General features: G+C 40.5%; 12 non-coding genes across 12 annotated transcripts; all 12 read left to right on the top strand.

Moving 5' to 3' along the window:
* Window positions 1-5606: 5606 nt before the first annotated feature.
* trnas-gcu (transfer RNA serine (anticodon GCU)) lies at window positions 5607-5688 on the top strand. Its single transcript has one exon. It is a non-coding gene; the product is annotated as a tRNA-Ser (tRNA).
* Window positions 5689-7198: 1510 nt separating this feature from the next.
* trnas-gcu (transfer RNA serine (anticodon GCU)) lies at window positions 7199-7280 on the top strand. The gene has a single exon. It is a non-coding gene; the product is annotated as a tRNA-Ser (tRNA).
* Window positions 7281-8052: 772 nt separating this feature from the next.
* On the top strand, window positions 8053-8134 carry trnas-gcu (transfer RNA serine (anticodon GCU)). Its single transcript has one exon. It is a non-coding gene; the product is annotated as a tRNA-Ser (tRNA).
* Window positions 8135-8852: 718 nt separating this feature from the next.
* Window positions 8853-8934, top strand: trnas-gcu (transfer RNA serine (anticodon GCU)). Its single transcript has one exon. It is a non-coding gene; the product is annotated as a tRNA-Ser (tRNA).
* Window positions 8935-9652: 718 nt separating this feature from the next.
* trnas-gcu (transfer RNA serine (anticodon GCU)) lies at window positions 9653-9734 on the top strand. The gene has a single exon. It is a non-coding gene; the product is annotated as a tRNA-Ser (tRNA).
* Window positions 9735-10529: 795 nt separating this feature from the next.
* trnas-gcu (transfer RNA serine (anticodon GCU)) lies at window positions 10530-10611 on the top strand. The gene has a single exon. It is a non-coding gene; the product is annotated as a tRNA-Ser (tRNA).
* A 771-nt stretch (window positions 10612-11382) lies between these two features.
* Window positions 11383-11464, top strand: trnas-gcu (transfer RNA serine (anticodon GCU)). Its single transcript has one exon. It is a non-coding gene; the product is annotated as a tRNA-Ser (tRNA).
* Window positions 11465-12182: 718 nt separating this feature from the next.
* Window positions 12183-12264, top strand: trnan-guu (transfer RNA asparagine (anticodon GUU)). The gene has a single exon. It is a non-coding gene; the product is annotated as a tRNA-Asn (tRNA).
* A 795-nt stretch (window positions 12265-13059) lies between these two features.
* Window positions 13060-13141, top strand: trnas-gcu (transfer RNA serine (anticodon GCU)). The gene has a single exon. It is a non-coding gene; the product is annotated as a tRNA-Ser (tRNA).
* A 771-nt stretch (window positions 13142-13912) lies between these two features.
* Window positions 13913-13994, top strand: trnas-gcu (transfer RNA serine (anticodon GCU)). Its single transcript has one exon. It is a non-coding gene; the product is annotated as a tRNA-Ser (tRNA).
* A 772-nt stretch (window positions 13995-14766) lies between these two features.
* Window positions 14767-14848, top strand: trnas-gcu (transfer RNA serine (anticodon GCU)). The gene has a single exon. It is a non-coding gene; the product is annotated as a tRNA-Ser (tRNA).
* Window positions 14849-15643: 795 nt separating this feature from the next.
* Window positions 15644-15725, top strand: trnas-gcu (transfer RNA serine (anticodon GCU)). Its single transcript has one exon. It is a non-coding gene; the product is annotated as a tRNA-Ser (tRNA).
* Window positions 15726-18184: the final 2459 nt, after the last annotated feature.

The raw sequence follows: 18184 nt of genomic DNA, 5'->3' as shown, positions 1-18184 counted from the left end.
TCTCTGCACTGCCTTCCAGTTGCAGCATCAAGTTCAAAACTCTGCTTCTGTCTACCAAACAATAACCCAAATGGCTCCCTCTACTTTCACTGCTTCATCCAGAGCTACACTCCCTCTACCTTCACTCCTTCATCTAGAGCTACATTCTCTCTACCTTCACTCCTTCATCTAGAGCTACACTCCCTCTCCACAGCTCCACTCAGCCAATGAAAGACGCCTGGTACTTCCACCACAATGTGGCGTGAAATCAGTAACTAGAGACTCTTCTCCTCCATTGTTCCATTGATGGTGGAACGGCCTACCAAACTTTGTCCAATCTACAAGGTCTGTACCTACTTTTAAGAGCAAGCTAAAGATTCAGCTCTTTAAGGAGCACTTCTGCATCTAGTAAACTTCTCTGCTCATCAGAATTAGTAAGAAGATCCAGCTCTTTGCAGGACTCAGCACTGAGAAGGCTGCATGCACTTATGACAAGATGGTAGCTTAGACGTAGCTTTCTTGTCTAAAGGGACTGTTGTGTTGGGCGGCAAGGGAACACTTAAACAAATAAAACCTCTAGCACCAGCTTGGCAGCACCTGTGTCCAACTGGATTCTAAGCAGTCTGACCAGCACTTCTCCATGCTGGATCCTCCTACGTGATTTCTTGCTTGTTCTCTCAGATGTAAGTCCCTTTTGATAAAAGCGTCTGCTAAATGACAGTAGTAGTAAATGACGGTAGTAGGTCACATGACCGATTTTCTCCTTTTGGGTGGATTACCTGTCACAGTGATGCTGACTCTGTCACTCTTCTCTCCAGATCCACTTTCACACCAGTAAACACCAGAGTTTGGCTGGTAATCGTTAAAAAAACAGGTTGAGACGGTTAAACTCCCAAATCTGTCCCCACATGATTCAGTCAGACCTCCTCTGGTCCTCTTCACCGTCCAGCCGTCAGAGACCAGCTGACCCTCACAGGTCAAAGAGACCGATGCACCTAGAAAGAACTGTTGGAGGTCTGGACTGACCTTCAGAGAGGCTGTAGGACAGACAGATGTGGGTTGTGGAACTGTATTGGTATGTAGGAGGAGGTAAATGTTTCCACTTTTATCATCTCACCTGAAGAAACAGTCGATGTAGACATCAGCAACTTCAAAACACCTGCAACAGGACAACAAATCTATTTAGAAGTATGTTACAGATGGACATGTATGTTACAGATGGACATATACAAAGTATGAGTTAGTGACCACTCGCAAGTGTTGCAGTTTGATGGTGTTTCATAATTGGTGTGTCAGACTGTCGTCATAGCACCATAATTCCGTAAAAGTACACAAGAACGATAGTTTTTCAGACTTTATCCTTCCCCAACAAACAACTTCATTTACCCTCAGTACACTGTGTAGTTGCAATTGGACTGGCTCATTTTCACAGCTCCCTCACAGCAATCCTTAACCAATTACAAAAATAGTAATTAATTCAGGTTTCAGTTAAATCAAAGATTAATGAGGGCCAGGTGAAGCTTCATTTTATGTATGTAGTCTGAAATAATTAAAAATGTGATTATCTGTAGTTTTGATCACCTTGTAAATCGAGGCGATCACCTCTTCATAAGATGAAGTCTTGGTCGGGTTTTGTAACATTAGCAAGGGGTCAGCAGATCACTGGGAGGATAGAGGTTATTGAAGAACATGACTACACTGAGACACGTAACTGCTGTCCAAAACTTAACAGGCTCAGTTTTTCCTGTGAGACTGGGGTCGACTTTAGAAATGTGGTTTTCAGTTATGTGGCAGGTTTTTCTGTTTCCTCTGCTGCTGTCTGAGGCAACAGAAGTCACAAAACACACATGTGATGGAGAGCCCACTAGAACCAGACCAGAATTCATGTCTTCTCCTCAAACTGCATCACACAAAGTAAATATCAGTGTTTGAATTCTGATGGTAAATGGAATATTTAAAGAAAGCAACGTAAAATTAGAGCATTGTGTGGTATCTGCAACCAGCTGTGGTTTCCTCTCTGAGAGCGTCTTTGACAGCGAAAGCAGGTCAGAAGATTTTTTCTCAACATTTTCATGTTCTTCTGAGAAAACGTTCTACTTTTAACATTGCCAGGACTATGCTGATCTTGTTTTATCGTGCTTTTATAGAATCAGTTTTATCTTTCTGTCTTGCTTCATGGTTTGGAAACGTGTCCCTTAAAAACAAAAACAAATCGTGAAATGGTCGAGCAAGCTGATTGGAGAGTCTCAGCTTCAGCCAGAATCCCTGTATTCTAAACAGTTACAGAGGATAGCTGGCTCTATTTTAAAAGACAACTCCCACCCTCTAAAGGTGAGTTTCAGCTGCTCCCATCAGGTCGGAGGTTCATGCTTGTAAAACCAAACGCTACAAAAACAGCTTTGTACCAGCAGCCATCAGTGCTATTAATAAGTGAGGGAACTGCAACATAATTTTGTATTTATGTTTTGTATTTTTTCCTTTATCTTGTTTTTATGAAAAGGCAAATTTTTTTATCCTTTGGCTTGGTTTTAATATTTTAGTGTTTTTATCTACTAATGTTTTAACTTATCTTGATTCTTATCTTGGGGCCGTACTTCTTGTTCTTTGTTCTTTTAGCCAAAGCATTGTCGTCACTTTGTCTTATCCTGTGTTGTTGAGGGTATGGTTTTAGATTGTATCTATCTATCTATCTATCTATCTATCTATCTATCTATGGTGTTGAACTACCAATGTCCTGCTTCGGGACTGTTTCTGGAGTCTTGTAGGAATTCAAAACATCTCCGCTTGTTTAAATACTTCACAGCCAAGAACCATCAAGAAGAAGCAGATTAGCATCATATGGATGGATGGATGGAGTGTCATGGATGTGTGGTTGACTCACCGAGGAGCAGGCAGACAGATGGAGTCTTCATGTTTCCTGGAGGATGAATGAAGGTCCGTCTGAACGTCAGCGTTACACCTTCCGCGCCATAACTTCCTGTATACAAGCTCATGTGCCCTGCTGATGTCAGCGTTGGTAAAAGCGACGAAGACGACCTCCTTCACTCACATCCTCTGTAAAGAAACACACCAGAAACATTTGAATTCATCAATGAGCAGTTGTAAAACCCCAAAACAACAAAAATCTATAATTTTTTAAACAAAACAAGAGAAACTAAAACTAAAGATATTAAATGTCTTCATTGATCAACTTTCCGTATTTAGAAACTACAATAATAATATTTGATGCACTCAGAAACAGCCTTAAACACTCAGAATGAGTCAGATATTTAAGATTTCTGCTCTAAAAGGACATTTCTAATTCATAATTAGCGTATAAATATGTGTAAATTAATAAATCTGTGTTCAAAATTAAGTTTACAAATGATTTGTCCAGAGGAAGATGGAACATCAGGGTTGTCCAACTCTGGTCCTCGAGGGCTGATGTCCTGAATGTTCTAGAGATGTTTCCCGAGGCAAAGATTGTTGATTGTTTTATTACTCTTATCTGGTAAAGTGCAACCAAACCCTAGCCCTGAGCTGCAGTTTACTCACACAATCAGGTTTTAAATCCTCGTCTGCCCTTACAACTGTTCATCTTCATGTTCTAGTTTGTTATCCAGGTTGGACACGGTGAGGATTTCTGAAACTTGGCTGACCAAATTATGATGTTAACCTAACCATGTTTGTCGTATCAACAGGCCAAAGAGAGGTGGCACTGTTGCCATTTCTGTTAAATCAAGATTTACATAGATCATTTTGTCTAAATGGTTCTGCACACACGTGGAATTTCTGGCCATGAAGGTGGATTTTGCTGGGAGTCTTTGTATAACTGTTGTTGGTGCTTCAGGCCTCCATCTGGCTCCAAGGAGACATTAGAGTCTCTAAAACAGCTCTTCTCAAGTCCAGCCCTAAATTATAGCGAACTTCACAAGGAGGTGCCGCAAAGTCTTGTATTACAGTTTTTCTCAGTCGCTTTGGTACATTTCTCAGATCATCCTCGACATTTGCAAAACAGTAAGTGCATTTCTCAAAACAGTTCGTACAAATAGCAAAACACAATGGATTACCTGCAAAAGCCAGTCTCTTGCTCAAAATCCTTAGTTCATCTCTCAAAATTAAATATCTGTGTCAATGAACGTGTCAGTGCATCAGAATCACAAGTGCTTGTGTCATTGTGTACGGATAAGACAGTCAAATTGCTTAGTCATGTTTTTTATTCATTTTCATTCATTTTTATTGTTTGTACCACAATTTGTTGACAGATCATGTATTTGCGATACAGAAAAGAAAAAGACAGCACTGCAGAGCAAAAAGACAAAAAACAAAAAAACAAAAGTAGAAATGTAACATAGGACAATCTCCTTAGGGGAAACTGTACATGCAGTACTGTAGGAATTACAGTACAGTGCCTATTGTTAGATTACATACCTGTTCTGTCGACGAAAAGTCTGAACGATTGAGGACACAGTTGTTCTCCCAACATTTGGCTGCACCCTTCGACCAGCCTCGGCCATTGTAAGCCCATGATTGAGAACATGGTCTACAAGTGTAGCTCTTATCTCATCAGGAACGTGCATATGTCCTCGGCCTCTTCTGCCTCTTCCTCTGTTTTGCCTCCCAACTCCTCTTCCTCTTCTTCTTTTCTCTGGCTGTTGACCCCGTCCAATTCCTTGTCCTTCCATTGTCAGACATTGTAACATTGTGTTGTGCTCCGGCTATATGTATACTTGCCAGCTGATAGTTCATGAGATGCACCTTTGAGCTATTTCAGAAAACTGGTTGATCATTGGTTGATCTAATGCTTGACATATTTCCCTTCATTACAGAAAGTCAAGATTCACCTGGGATCAATTTACCAATTCAGGCCAGATTTAGAAACAAAGTCTAATAGAAATGTATAGAAATATGCTGACATATTATGACACCTTGTTCAACCATTTTGCATGTAAAGACTTATGCGATGAACTAATGCCTAAATGTTGTGGGGGGTGAGACTATTCAACAGAGACAGAGATAATACATTTTGATCAACATGACATAAACAACTGATAATGTAGGAAACAGCAGAAAATTGTACATTATCATTTGCATGGATGACAAATGCATTTGCAACTTGTTCAAAGAAATGAGAAACTGCTTTTTTGATGTGCACAAGTGACACAATGATGTGAAGATTGAACAAGTAGTTTTGAGAATTTCAATTCTGATCTGAGAAATTTACCAAAGCGACTGAGAAAAACTGTAATGAACCATTAACAGGAGAACTAATAGTTCTATGTAAATATGACTGTTAGTTGTTGGACTACAGAGACCACTATATAAAATGATGTAGACTGCACACATTGATGTCTAGTTGAACTACATCATCAATGACTAGTTTAATGAGGACTAGTTGAATAATGGCTAGTTAAATAAGTAAGCGTTGAATTGGGACTAGTTGAGTAAGGACTAATTGAATAAAGAAGAGTTGAATGAGGGCTAGTTGAGTATGGACTTGTTGAAAGAGTTTTAGATGAGCAAGGACGAGTTAAATAAGGGTGAGATGAATGAGGGCTATTTGATAAGGAGTAGTTGAATGATGACGAGTTGAGTAGGCACTAATTGAATTAGCAGTAATTGATTAGGGACTAGGTTAATGAGCACTTGATGAGGTGGCCGAGTGGTTAAGGTGATGGATTGCTAATCCATTGTGCTCTGCACGCATGGGTTCAAATCCCATCCTCGTCGTGCTTGCTTCTCCTTTGCTATGAGGTATTCCTTGGAGTTACTATGCAGTGTTGGTATCCCAACATGGCTGGATGCTGTCTTTGCTTCAAATAACCTAAGTTGCTCGGTACCATTACCTGTAAGCTTCATTTTGTTTATGTAGTAAAGCATCAATACAATACGAGCTAGGTGCTTTCCAGGGACCAATCGCATGGCCACCAAATAACTGTCAAATAAACACTGGCAAGGAACAACCCCCCTTTCAGAGAGAAGACCCACCTGCTGAAAAACAGGTGGCTAGAGTGAGACAGAAGAGAAAGGATGAAGAAGAGAGAAATGTGAGACAATGATATGTTGTCAAAGGTAAAACAAGTGCAGATATATTAGTGTTAATGAACCATTAACAGGATAACTAATAGTTCCATGTAAATATGACTGTTAGTTGTTGGACTACAGAGACCACTATATAAAATGGTGTAGACAGCACACATTGATGTCTAGTTGAACTGCATCATCAATGACTAGTTTAATGAGGACTAGTTGAATAATGGCTAGTTAAATAAGTAAGCGTTGAATTGGGACTAGTTGAGTAAGGACTAATTCAATAAAGAAGAGTTAAATGAGGACTAGTTGAGTATGGACTTGTTGAAAGAGTTTTAGATGAGCAAGGACGAGTTAAATAAGGGTGAGATGAATGAGGGCTATTTGATAAGGAGTAGTTGAATGATGATGAGTTGAGTAGGCACTAATTGAATTAGCAGTAATTGATTAGGGACTAGGTTAATGAGCACTTGATGAGATGGCCGAGTGGTTAAGGCGATGGATTGCTAATCCATTGTGCTCTTCAAATAACCTAAGATGCTCCGTAGCATTACCTGTAAGCTTAATTTTGTTTATATAGTAAAGCATCAATACAATACGAGCTAGGTGCTTTCCAGGGACCAATCGCATGGCCACCAAACAACTGTCCAATAAACACTGGCAAGGAACAACCCCCCTTTCAGAGATAAGACCCACCTGCTGAAAAACAGGTGGCTAGAGTGAGACAGAAGAGAAAGGATGAAGAAGAGGGAAACGTGAGACAATGATATGTTTTCAAAGGTAAAAAAAGTGCAGATATATTAGTATTAATGAACCATTAACAGGAGAACTAATAGTTCTATGTAAATATGACTGTTAGTTGTTGGACTACAGAGACCACTATATAAACAGGTGTGGACAGCACACATTTATGTCTAGGTGAACTGCATCATCGATGACTAGTTTAATGAGGACTAATTGAATAATGGCTAGTTAAATAAGTAAGCGTTGAATTGGGACTAGTTGAGTAAGGACTAATTGAATAAAGAAGAGTTGAATGAGGGCTAGTTGAGTATGGACTTGTTGAAAGAGTTTTAGATGAGCAAGGCAGAGTTAAATAAGGGTGAGATGAATGAGGGCTATTTGATAAGGAGTAGTTGAATGATGACGAGTTGAGTAGGCACTAATTGAATTAGCAGTAATTGATTAGGGACTAGGTTAACGAGCACTTGACGAGGTGGCCGAGTGGTTAAGGCGATGGATTGCTAATCCATTGTGCTCTGCACGCATGGGTTCAAATCCCATCCTTGTCGTGCTTGCTTCTCCTGTGCTTTGAGGTGTTCCTTGAAGTTACTATGCGGTCGTGGTATCCCAACATGGCCGGATGCTGTCTTTGCTTCAAATAACCTAAGCTGCTACATAGTATTACCTGTAAGCTTCATTTTGTTTATATAGTAAAGCATCAATACAATACGAGCTAGGTGCTTTCCAGGGACCAATCGCATGGTCACCAAACAACTGTCAAATAAACACTGGCAAGGAAAAACCCCCCTTTCCGAAAGAAGACCTAACTGCTGAAAAACAGGTGGCTAGAGTGAGACAGAAGAGAAAGGATGAAGAAGAGGGAGACGTGAGACACCGATATGTTGTCAAGGGTAAAACAAGTGCAGATATATTAGTATTACTGAACCATTAACAGGAGAACTCATAGTTCTATGTAAATATGACTGTTAGTTGTTGGACTACAGAGACCACTATATAAGCAGGTGTGGACAGCACACATTGATGTCTAGTTGAACTACATCATCAATGACTAGTTTAATGAGGACTAGTTGAAAAATGGCTAGTTTAATAAGTAAGCGTTGAATTGGGACTAGTTGAGTAAGGACTAATTGAATAAAGAAGAGTTGAATGAGGGCTAGTTGAGTATGGACTTGTTGAATGAGTTTTAGATGAGCAAGGACGAGTTAAATAAGGGTGAGATGAATGAGGGCTATTTGATAAGGAGTAGTTGAATGATGACGAGTTGAGTAGGCACTAATTGAATTAGCAGTAATTGATTAGGGACTAGTTTAACGAGCACTTGACGAGGTGGCCGAGTGGTTAAGGCGATGGATTGCTAATCCATTGTGCTCTGCACGCATGGGTTCAAATCCCATCCTTGTCGTGCTTGCTGCTCCTGTGCTTTGAGGTGTTCCTTGAAGTCACTATGCGGTGGTGGTATCCCAACATGGCCAGATGCTGTCTCCCAACATGGCCGGATGCTGTCTTTGCTTCAAATAACCTAAGCTGCTCCGTAATATTACCTGTAAGCTTCATTTTGTTTATATAGTAAAGCATCAATACAATACGAGCTAGGTGCTTTCCAGGGACCAATCGCATGGTCACCAAACAACTGTCAAATAAACACTGGCAAGGAAAAACCCCCCTTTCCGAAAGAAGACCTACCTGCTGAAAATATTAGTATTAATGAACCATTAACAGGAGAACTAATAGTTCCATGTAAATATGACTGTTAGTTGTTGGACTACAGAGACCACTATATAAAATGGTTTAGACAGCACACATTGATGTCTAGTTGAACTGCATCATCAATGACTAGTTTAATGAGGACTAGTTGAATAATGGCTAGTTAAAAAAGTAAGCGTTGAATTGGGACTAGTTGAGTAAGGACCAGTTGAGTAAGGACTAATTGAATAAAGAAGAGTTGAATGAGGGCTAGTTGAGTATGGACTTGTTGAATGAGTTTTAGATGAGCAAGGACGAGTTAAATAAGGGTGAGATGAATGAGGGCTATTTGATAAGGAGTAGTTGAATGATGACGAGTTGAGTAGGCACTAATTGAATTAGCAGTAATTGATTAGGGACTAGTTTAACGAGCACTTGACGAGGTGGCCGAGTGGTTAAGGCGATGGATTGCTAATCCATTGTGCTCTGCACGCATGGGTTCAAATCCCATCCTTGTCGTGCTTGCTGCTCCTGTGCTTTGAGGTGTTCCTTGAAGTCACTATGCGGTAGTGGTATCCCAACATGGCCGGATGCTGTCTCCCAACATGGCCGGATGCTGTCTTTGCTTCAAATAACCTAAGCTGCTCCATGGTATTACCTGTAAGCTTCATTTTGTTTATATAGTAAAGCATCAATACAATACGAGCTAGGTGCTTTCCAGGGACCAATCGCATGGTCACCAAACAACTGTCAAATAAACACTGGCAAGGAAAAACCCCCCTTTCCGAAAGAAGACCTACCTGCTGAAAATATTAGTATTAATGAACCATTAACAGGAGAACTAATAGTTCCATGTAAATATGACTGTTAGTTGTTGGACTACAGAGACCACTATATAAAATGGTTTAGACAGCACACATTGATGTCTAGTTGAACTGCATCATCAATGACTAGTTTAATGAGGACTAGTTGAATAATGGCTAGTTAAAAAAGTAAGCGTTGAATTGGGACTAGTTGAGTAAGGACCAGTTGAGTAAGGACTAATTCAATAAAGAAGAGTTAAATGAGGGCTAGTTGAGTATGGACATGTCGAATGAGTTTTAGATGAGCAAGGATAAGTTAAATAAGGGTGAGATGAATGAGGGCTATTTGATAAGGAGTAGTTGAATGATGACGAGTAGAGTAGGCACTAATTGAATTAGCAGTAATTGATTAGGGACTAGGTTAACGAGCACTTGACGAGGTGGCCGAGTGGTTAAGGCGATGGATTGCTAATCCGTTGTGCTCTGCACGCATGGGCTCAAATCCCATCCTCGTCGTGCTTGCTTCTCCTGTGCTTTGAGGTGTTCCTTGAAGTTACTATGCAGTAGTTGTATCCCAACATGGCTGGATGCTGTCTCTCAACATGGCCGGATGCTGTCTTTGCTTCAAATAACCTAAGCTGCTCCATAGTATTACCTGTAAGCTTCATTTTGTTTATATAGTAAAGCATCAATACAATACGAGCTAGGTGCTTTCCAGGGAGCAATCGCATGGCCACCAAAGAACTGCCAAATAAACACTGGCAAGGAACAACCCCCCTTTCAGAGAGAAGATCCACCTGCTGAAAAACAGGTGGTTAGAGTGAGACAGAAGAGAAAGGATGAAGAAGAGGGAAACGTGAGACACTGATATGTTGCCAAAAGTAAAACAAGTGCAGATATATCAGTATTAATGAACCATTAAAAGGATAACTAATAGTTCTATGTAAATATGACTGTTAGTTGTTGGACTACAGAGACCACTATATAAACTGGTGTAGACTGCACACATTGATGTCTAGTTGAACTACATCATCAATGACTAGTTTAATGAGGACTAGTTGAATAATGGCTAGATAAATAAGTAAGCGTTGAATTGGGACTAGTTGAGTAAGGACTAATTGAATAAAGAAGAGTTGAATGAGGGCTAGTTGAGTATGGACTTGTTGAAAGAGTTTTAGATGAGCAAGGACGAGTTAAATAAGGGTGAGATGAATGAGGGCTATTTGATAAGGAGTAGTTGAATGATGACGAGTTGAGTAGGCACTAATTGAATTAGCAGTAATTGATTAGGGACTAGATTAATGAGCACTTGACGAGGTGGCCGAGTGGTTAAGGCGATGGATTGCTAATCCATTGTGCTCTGCACGCATGGGTTCAAATCCCATCCTTGTCGTGCTTGCTTCTCCTTTGCTATGAGTTATTCCTTGGAGTTATTATGCAGTGTTGGTATCCCAACATGGCTGGATGCTGTCTTTGCTTCAAATAACCTAAGTTGCTCAGTACCATTACCTGTAAGCTTCATTTTGTTTATGTAGTAAAGCATCAATACAATACGAGCTAGGTGCTTTCCAGGGACCAATCGCATGGCCACCAAACAACTGTCAAATAAACACTGGCAAGGAACAACCCCCCTTTCAGAAAGAAGACCTACCTGCTGAAAAACAGGTGGCTAGAGTGAGACAGAAGAGAAAGGATGAAGAAGAGGGAGACGTGAGACACCGATATGTTGTCAAAGGTAAACCAAGTGCAGATATATTAGTATTAATGAACCATTAACAGGAGAACTAATAGTTCTATGTAAATATGACTGTTAGTTGTTGGACTACAGAGACCACTATATAAAATGTTGTAGACAGCACACATTGATGTCTAGTTGAACTGCATCATCGATGACTAGTTTAATGAGGACTAGTTGAATAATGGCTTATGGCTAGTTAAATAAGTAAGCGTTGAATTGGGACTAGTTGAGTAAGGACTAATTGAATAAAGAAGAGTTGAATGAGGGCTAGTTGAGTATGGACTTGTTGAATGAGTTTTAGATGAGCAAGGACGAGTTAAATAAGGGTGAGATGATATTTGATAAGGAGTAGTTGAAACATGACGAGTTGAGTAGGCACTAATTGAATTAGCAGTAATTGATTAGGGACTAGATTAATGAGCACTTGACGAGGTGGCCGAGTGGTTAAGGCGATGGATTGCTAATCCATTGTGCTCTGCACGCATGGGTTCAAATCCCATCCTTGTCGTGCTTGCTGCTCCTGTGCTTTGAGGTGTTCCTTGAAGTCACTATGCGGTAGTGGTATCCCAACATGGCCGGATGCTGTCTCCCAACATGGCCGGATGCTGTCTTTGCTTCAAATAACCTAAGCTGCTCCATGGTATTACCTGTAAGCTTCATTTTGTTTATATAGTAAAGCATCAATACAATACGAGCTAGGTGCTTTCCAGGGACCAATCGCATGGTCACCAAACAACTGTCAAATAAACACTGGCAAGGAAAAACCCCCCTTTCCGAAAGAAGACCTACCTGCTGAAAATATTAGTATTAATGAACCATTAACAGGAGAACTAATAGTTCCATGTAAATATGACTGTTAGTTGTTGGACTACAGAGACCACTATATAAAATGGTTTAGACAGCACACATTGATGTCTAGTTGAACTGCATCATCAATGACTAGTTTAATGAGGACTAGTTGAATAATGGCTAGTTAAAAAAGTAAGCGTTGAATTGGGACTAGTTGAGTAAGGACCAGTTGAGTAAGGACTAATTCAATAAAGAAGAGTTAAATGAGGGCTAGTTGAGTATGGACATGTCGAATGAGTTTTAGATGAGCAAGGATAAGTTAAATAAGGGTGAGATGAATGAGGGCTATTTGATAAGGAGTAGTTGAATGATGACGAGTAGAGTAGGCACTAATTGAATTAGCAGTAATTGATTAGGGACTAGGTTAACGAGCACTTGACGAGGTGGCCGAGTGGTTAAGGCGATGGATTGTTAATCCGTTGTGCTCTGCACGCATGGGCTCAAATCCCATCCTCGTCGTGCTTGCTTCTCCTGTGCTTTGAGGTGTTCCTTGAAGTTACTATGCAGTAGTTGTATCCCAACATGGCTGGATGCTGTCTCTCAACATGGCCGGATGCTGTCTTTGCTTCAAATAACCTAAGCTGCTCCATAGTATTACCTGTAAGCTTCATTTTGTTTATATAGTAAAGCATCAATACAATACGAGCTAGGTGCTTTCCAGGGAGCAATCGCATGGCCACCAAAGAACTGCCAAATAAACACTGGCAAGGAACAACCCCCCTTTCAGAGAGAAGACCCACCTGCTGAAAAACAGGTGGTTAGAGTGAGACAGAAGAGAAAGGATGAAGAAGAGGGAAACGTGAGACACTGATATGTTGCCAAAAGTAAAACAAGTGCAGATATATCAGTATTAATGAACCATTAAAAGGATAACTAATAGTTCTATGTAAATATGACTGTTAGTTGTTGGACTACAGAGACCACTATATAAACTGGTGTAGACTGCACACATTGATGTCTAGTTGAACTACATCATCAATGACTAGTTTAATGAGGACTAGTTGAATAATGGCTAGATAAATAAGTAAGCGTTGAATTGGGACTAGTTGAGTAAGGACTAATTGAATAAAGAAGAGTTGAATGAGGGCTAGTTGAGTATGGACTTGTTGAAAGAGTTTTAGATGAGCAAGGACGAGTTAAATAAGGGTGAGATGAATGAGGGCTATTTGATAAGGAGTAGTTGAATGATGACGAGTTGAGTAGGCACTAATTGAATTAGCAGTAATTGATTAGGGACTAGATTAATGAGCACTTGACGAGGTGGCCGAGTGGTTAAGGCGATGGATTGCTAATCCATTGTGCTCTGCACGCATGGGTTCAAATCCCATCCTTGTCGTGCTTGCTTCTCCTTTGCTATGAGTTATTCCTTGGAGTTATTATGCAGTGTTGGTATCCCAACATGGCTGGATGCTGTCTTTGCTTCAAATAACCTAAGTTGCTCAGTACCATTACCTGTAAGCTTCATTTTGTTTATGTAGTAAAGCATCAATACAATACGAGCTAGGTGCTTTCCAGGGACCAATCGCATGGCCACCAAACAACTGTCAAATAAACACTGGCAAGGAACAACCCCCCTTTCAGAAAGAAGACCTACCTGCTGAAAAACAGGTGGCTAGAGTGAGACAGAAGAGAAAGGATGAAGAAGAGGGAGACGTGAGACACCGATATGTTGTCAAAGGTAAACCAAGTGCAGATATATTAGTATTAATGAACCATTAACAGGAGAACTAATAGTTCTATGTAAATATGACTGTTAGTTGTTGGACTACAGAGACCACTATATAAAATGTTGTAGACAGCACACATTGATGTCTAGTTGAACTGCATCATCGATGACTAGTTTAATGAGGACTAGTTGAATAATGGCTTATGGCTAGTTAAATAAGTAAGCGTTGAATTGGGACTAGTTGAGTAAGGACTAATTGAATAAAGAAGAGTTGAATGAGGGCTAGTTGAGTATGGACTTGTTGAATGAGTTTTAGATGAGCAAGGACGAGTTAAATAAGGGTGAGATGATATTTGATAAGGAGTAGTTGAAACATGACGAGTTGAGTAGGCACTAATTGAATTAGCAGTAATTGATTAGGGACTAGATTAATGAGCACTTGACGAGGTGGCCGAGTGGTTAAGGCGATGGATTGCTAATCCATTGTGCTCTGCACGCATGGGTTCAAATCCCATCCTCGTCGTGCTTGCTTCTCCTGTGCTTTGAGGTGTTCCTTGGAGTTACTATGTGGTGGTGGGATCCCAACATGGCTGGATGCTGTCTTTGCTTCAAATAACCTAAGAGGCTCAGTAGCATTACCTGTATGCTTCATTTTGTTTATATAGTAAAGCCTCAATACAATACGAGCTAGGTGCTTTCCAAGGACCAATCGCATGGCCACCAAACAACTGTCAAATAAACACTGGCAAGGAACAACCCCCCTTTCAGAGAGAAGACCCCCCTGCTGAAAAATAGGTGGCTAGAGTGAGACAGAAGAGAAAGGATGAAGAAGAGGGAAACGAGAGACACCTATATGTTGTCAAAGGTAAAAAAAGTGCAGATATATTAGTATTAATGAACCATTAACAGGAGAACTAATAGTTCTATGTAAATATGACTGTTAGTTGTTGGACTACAGAGACCACTATATAAGCAGGTGTAGACTGCACACATTTATGTCTAGGTGAACTGCATCATCAATGACTAGTTTAATGAGGATTAGTTGAATAATGGCTAGTTAAATAAGTAAGCGTTGAATTGGGACTAGTTGAGTAAGGACTAATTCAATAAAGAAGTGTTGAATGAGGGCTAGTTGAGTATGGACATGTTGAAGGAGTTTTAGATGAGCAAGGATAAGTTAAATAAGGGTGAGATGAATGAGGGCTATTTGATAAGGAGTAGTTGAATGATGACGAGTTGAGTAGGCACTAATTGAATTAGCAGTAATTGATTAGGGACTAGGTTAATGAGCACTTGACGAGGTGGCTGAGTGGTTAAAGTGATGGATTGCTAATCCATTGTGCTCTGCACGCATGGGTTCACATCCCATCCTCGTCGTGCTTGCTTCTCCTTTGCTATGAGTTATTCCTTGGAGTTATTATGCAGTGTTGGTATCCCAACATGGCCGGATGCTGTCTCTCAACATGGCCGGATGCTGTCTTTGCTTCAAATAACCTAAGCTGCTCCATAGTATTACCTGTAAGCTTCATTTTGTTTATATAGTAAAGCATCAATACAATACGAGCTAGGTGCTTTCCAGGGACCAATCGCATGGTCACCAAACAACTGTCAAATAAACACTGGCAAGGAAAAACCCCCCTTTCCGAAAGAAGACCTACCTGCTGAAAAACAGGTGGCTAGAGTGAGACAGAAGAGAAAGGATGAAGAAGAGGGAGACGTGAGACACCGATATGTTGTCAAGGGTAAAACCAGTGCAGATATATTAGTATTACTGAACCATTAACAGGAGAACTAATAGTTCCATGTAAATATGACTGTTAGTTGTTGGACTACAGAGACCACTATATAAAATGGTGTAGACTGCACACATTGATGTCTAGTTGAACTACATCATCAATGACTAGTTTAATGAGGACTAGTTGAATAATGGCTAGTTTAATAAGTAAGCGTTGAATTGGGACTAGTTGAGTAAGGACTAGTTGAATAAAGAAGAGTTGAGTGAGGGCTAGTTGAGTATGGACATGTTGAATGAGTTTTAGATGAGCAAGGACGAGTTAAATAAGGGTGAGATGAATGAGGGCTATTTGATAAGGAGTAGTTGAATGATGACGAGTTGAGTAGGCACTAATTGAATTAGCAGTAATTGATTAGGGACTAGTTTAACGAGCACTTGACGAGGTGGCCGAGTGGTTAAGGCGATGGATTGCTAATCCATTGTGCTCTGCACGCATGGGTTCAAATCCCATCCTCGTCGTGCTTGCTGCTCCTGTGCTTTGAGGTGTTCCTTGAAGTCACTATGCGGTGGTGGTATCCCAACATGGCCGGATGCTGTCTCCCAACATGGCCGGATGCTGTCTTTGCTTCAAATAACCTAAGCTGCTCTGTAGTATTACCTGTAAGCTTCATTTTGTTTATATAGTAAAGCATCAATACAATACGAGCTAGGTGCTTTCCAGGGACCAATCGCATGGTCACCAAACAACTGTCAAATAAACACTGGCAAGGAACAACCCCCCCTTTCCGAAAGAAGACCTACCTGCTGAAAAACAGGTGGCTAGAGTGAGACAGAAGAGAAAGGATGAAGAAGAGGGAGACGTGAGACACCGATATGTTGTCAAGGGTAAAACAAGTGCAGATATATTAGTATTATTGAACCATTAACAGGAGAACTAATAGTTCCATGTAAATATGACTGTTAGTTGTTGGACTACAGAGACCACTATATAAAATGGTGTAGACTGCACACATTGATGTCTAGTTGAACTACATCATCAATGACTAGTTTAATGAGGACTAGTTGAATAATGGCTAGTTTAATAAGTAAGCATTGAATTGGGACTAGTTGAGTAAGGACTAATTGAATAAAGAAGAGTTGAATGAGGGCTAGTTGAGTATGGACTTGTTGAAAGAGTTTTAGATGAGCAAGGACGAGTTAAATAAGGGTGAGATGAATGAGGGCTATTTGATAAGGAGTAGTTGAATGATGACGAGTTGAGTAGGCACTAATTATATAGACTTTATTACAGGCTCATGGCCCACATGGTAGGAACAATACAACATATAAGAGAATAAAAAAATAAAAGAATAAAATACAAATGCATATATAAAGAGACAAATATAAAATACAGTTTACAGTTCAAGAGAGACACTCATTCCACCGTCCTCTAATGGTGGACGTGTACCTGACAGAGCTACGGCTGGGGTCCGTCATCAGCCTAAGTAGACCATTCAATGACGAGTCCAGTCGGCACATGAACTTATATGTCAGGTTCCTTAAGAGAGCCTTAAAGGTGGTGAGACCCAAGGAGCAGAGGAGCTCACTAGCTCTGGTGCTCCTAGGTTTATGTAACAGGATTCTTAGACAATCGTTGTAGGCTACTTGTAGTTTTTGTAGGCTCCCCCTTTTATAGTTCACCCACAATGGGGCTGTATATAGTGGGGTGCAGTATGTTCTAAACAGGTTTACTTTTACCTCAGTAGTACAATGATGAAATTTTCTAACCAACATATTTGCTTGTATATAAAGCATTCTCCTCTGTCTTGACATATCTTCATCATCCTCAAGGGTATCTGTAATGATGTGACCAAGATATTTTGTACTTTTAGCCACACATACTGTTTGCCCAGACAGGCGAAAGTTTGGGAATCTGAGCTCCCCATCTTCCCCATGCTCCTCTTAGCATTATACTTGATGTTAAAATCTAACCCATAGTTCGAACATATATTTAAAAGCTGTTGGAATCCACTGCTACAGGGGGAAATGATGCTAAGGTCATCTGCATACATGAAGTGATTAATTAAAGTATCACCCATCATACAGCCTGTCTTACATTCTCCCAGCTGCTTGGATAGACCATCCATATATAAGTTAAAGAGGGCGGGGCTTAAAATCCCCCCCTGACGGACGCCATTACCCACACGAAAGGGGGTGGATAATGTGCTCCCCCATCTAACTTGCATTTGCTGGTTTGCATACCAGTAGACTAGGATGCAAATTAGCCAGTTAGGTACACCCCTAAGTTTGAGCTTATTGAAAAGCTTATAATGGTGGATGAGATCAAAGGCTCGAGAAGCATCAATGAAACCCACAATCATACTGGAACCTTGACTTCTGTATGTCTCCACTGCCTCTTTCAGAGCGTAGATACATTGGTCGGTACTGTGTTTAGGCTTAAAGCCAAACTGATTATCTGTAGTGGTTATATATACACTTAAATGGTCAAGAAGAAGTCTTTCTAAGACTTTAGACAATATACTTGCGAGAGCTATTGGTCTGTAATTATCAATGCTTCCAACTTTACCTGCTTTGTCTTTTATTACCGGGACCAGCACAACAGACAGCAGGGAGTCTGGAAGGGTACCATGAGTCAGCAGCCCAGAGAAGCAGATAGACAGCAGTACTGCCAATCTGGGCCCAGCTAGCTTTAAATGCTCTGCTGTTAAAGTGTCCAAGCCACTGGATTTTCCATCAGCAAGTTTCCCTATGGCATTAAAAACCTCCTGGGTGTTGAAAAAGACATTGTTTTCTTCTTCAATTATGCCTACTTCATAAGGCTGTCCTTTGACACAATTGAAAAGTGTTGCATAATGCTGCCTCCAGAGGTCGGCGATGTCTACAGGATTTGTTACCCCCTCCACATTGCATGGGAGAGGTGCTTGGGCCCTATTAATAGATTTGACCCCTTTCCAGAAGTTAGTGTTGTCATTGTTAAT

Source organism: Cololabis saira, chromosome 20, assembly GCF_033807715.1.
Source record: "Cololabis saira isolate AMF1-May2022 chromosome 20, fColSai1.1, whole genome shotgun sequence".
NCBI lineage: Eukaryota > Metazoa > Chordata > Actinopteri > Beloniformes > Belonidae > Cololabis > Cololabis saira.
This window is presented reverse-complemented; position numbering and strand designations above follow the sequence as displayed.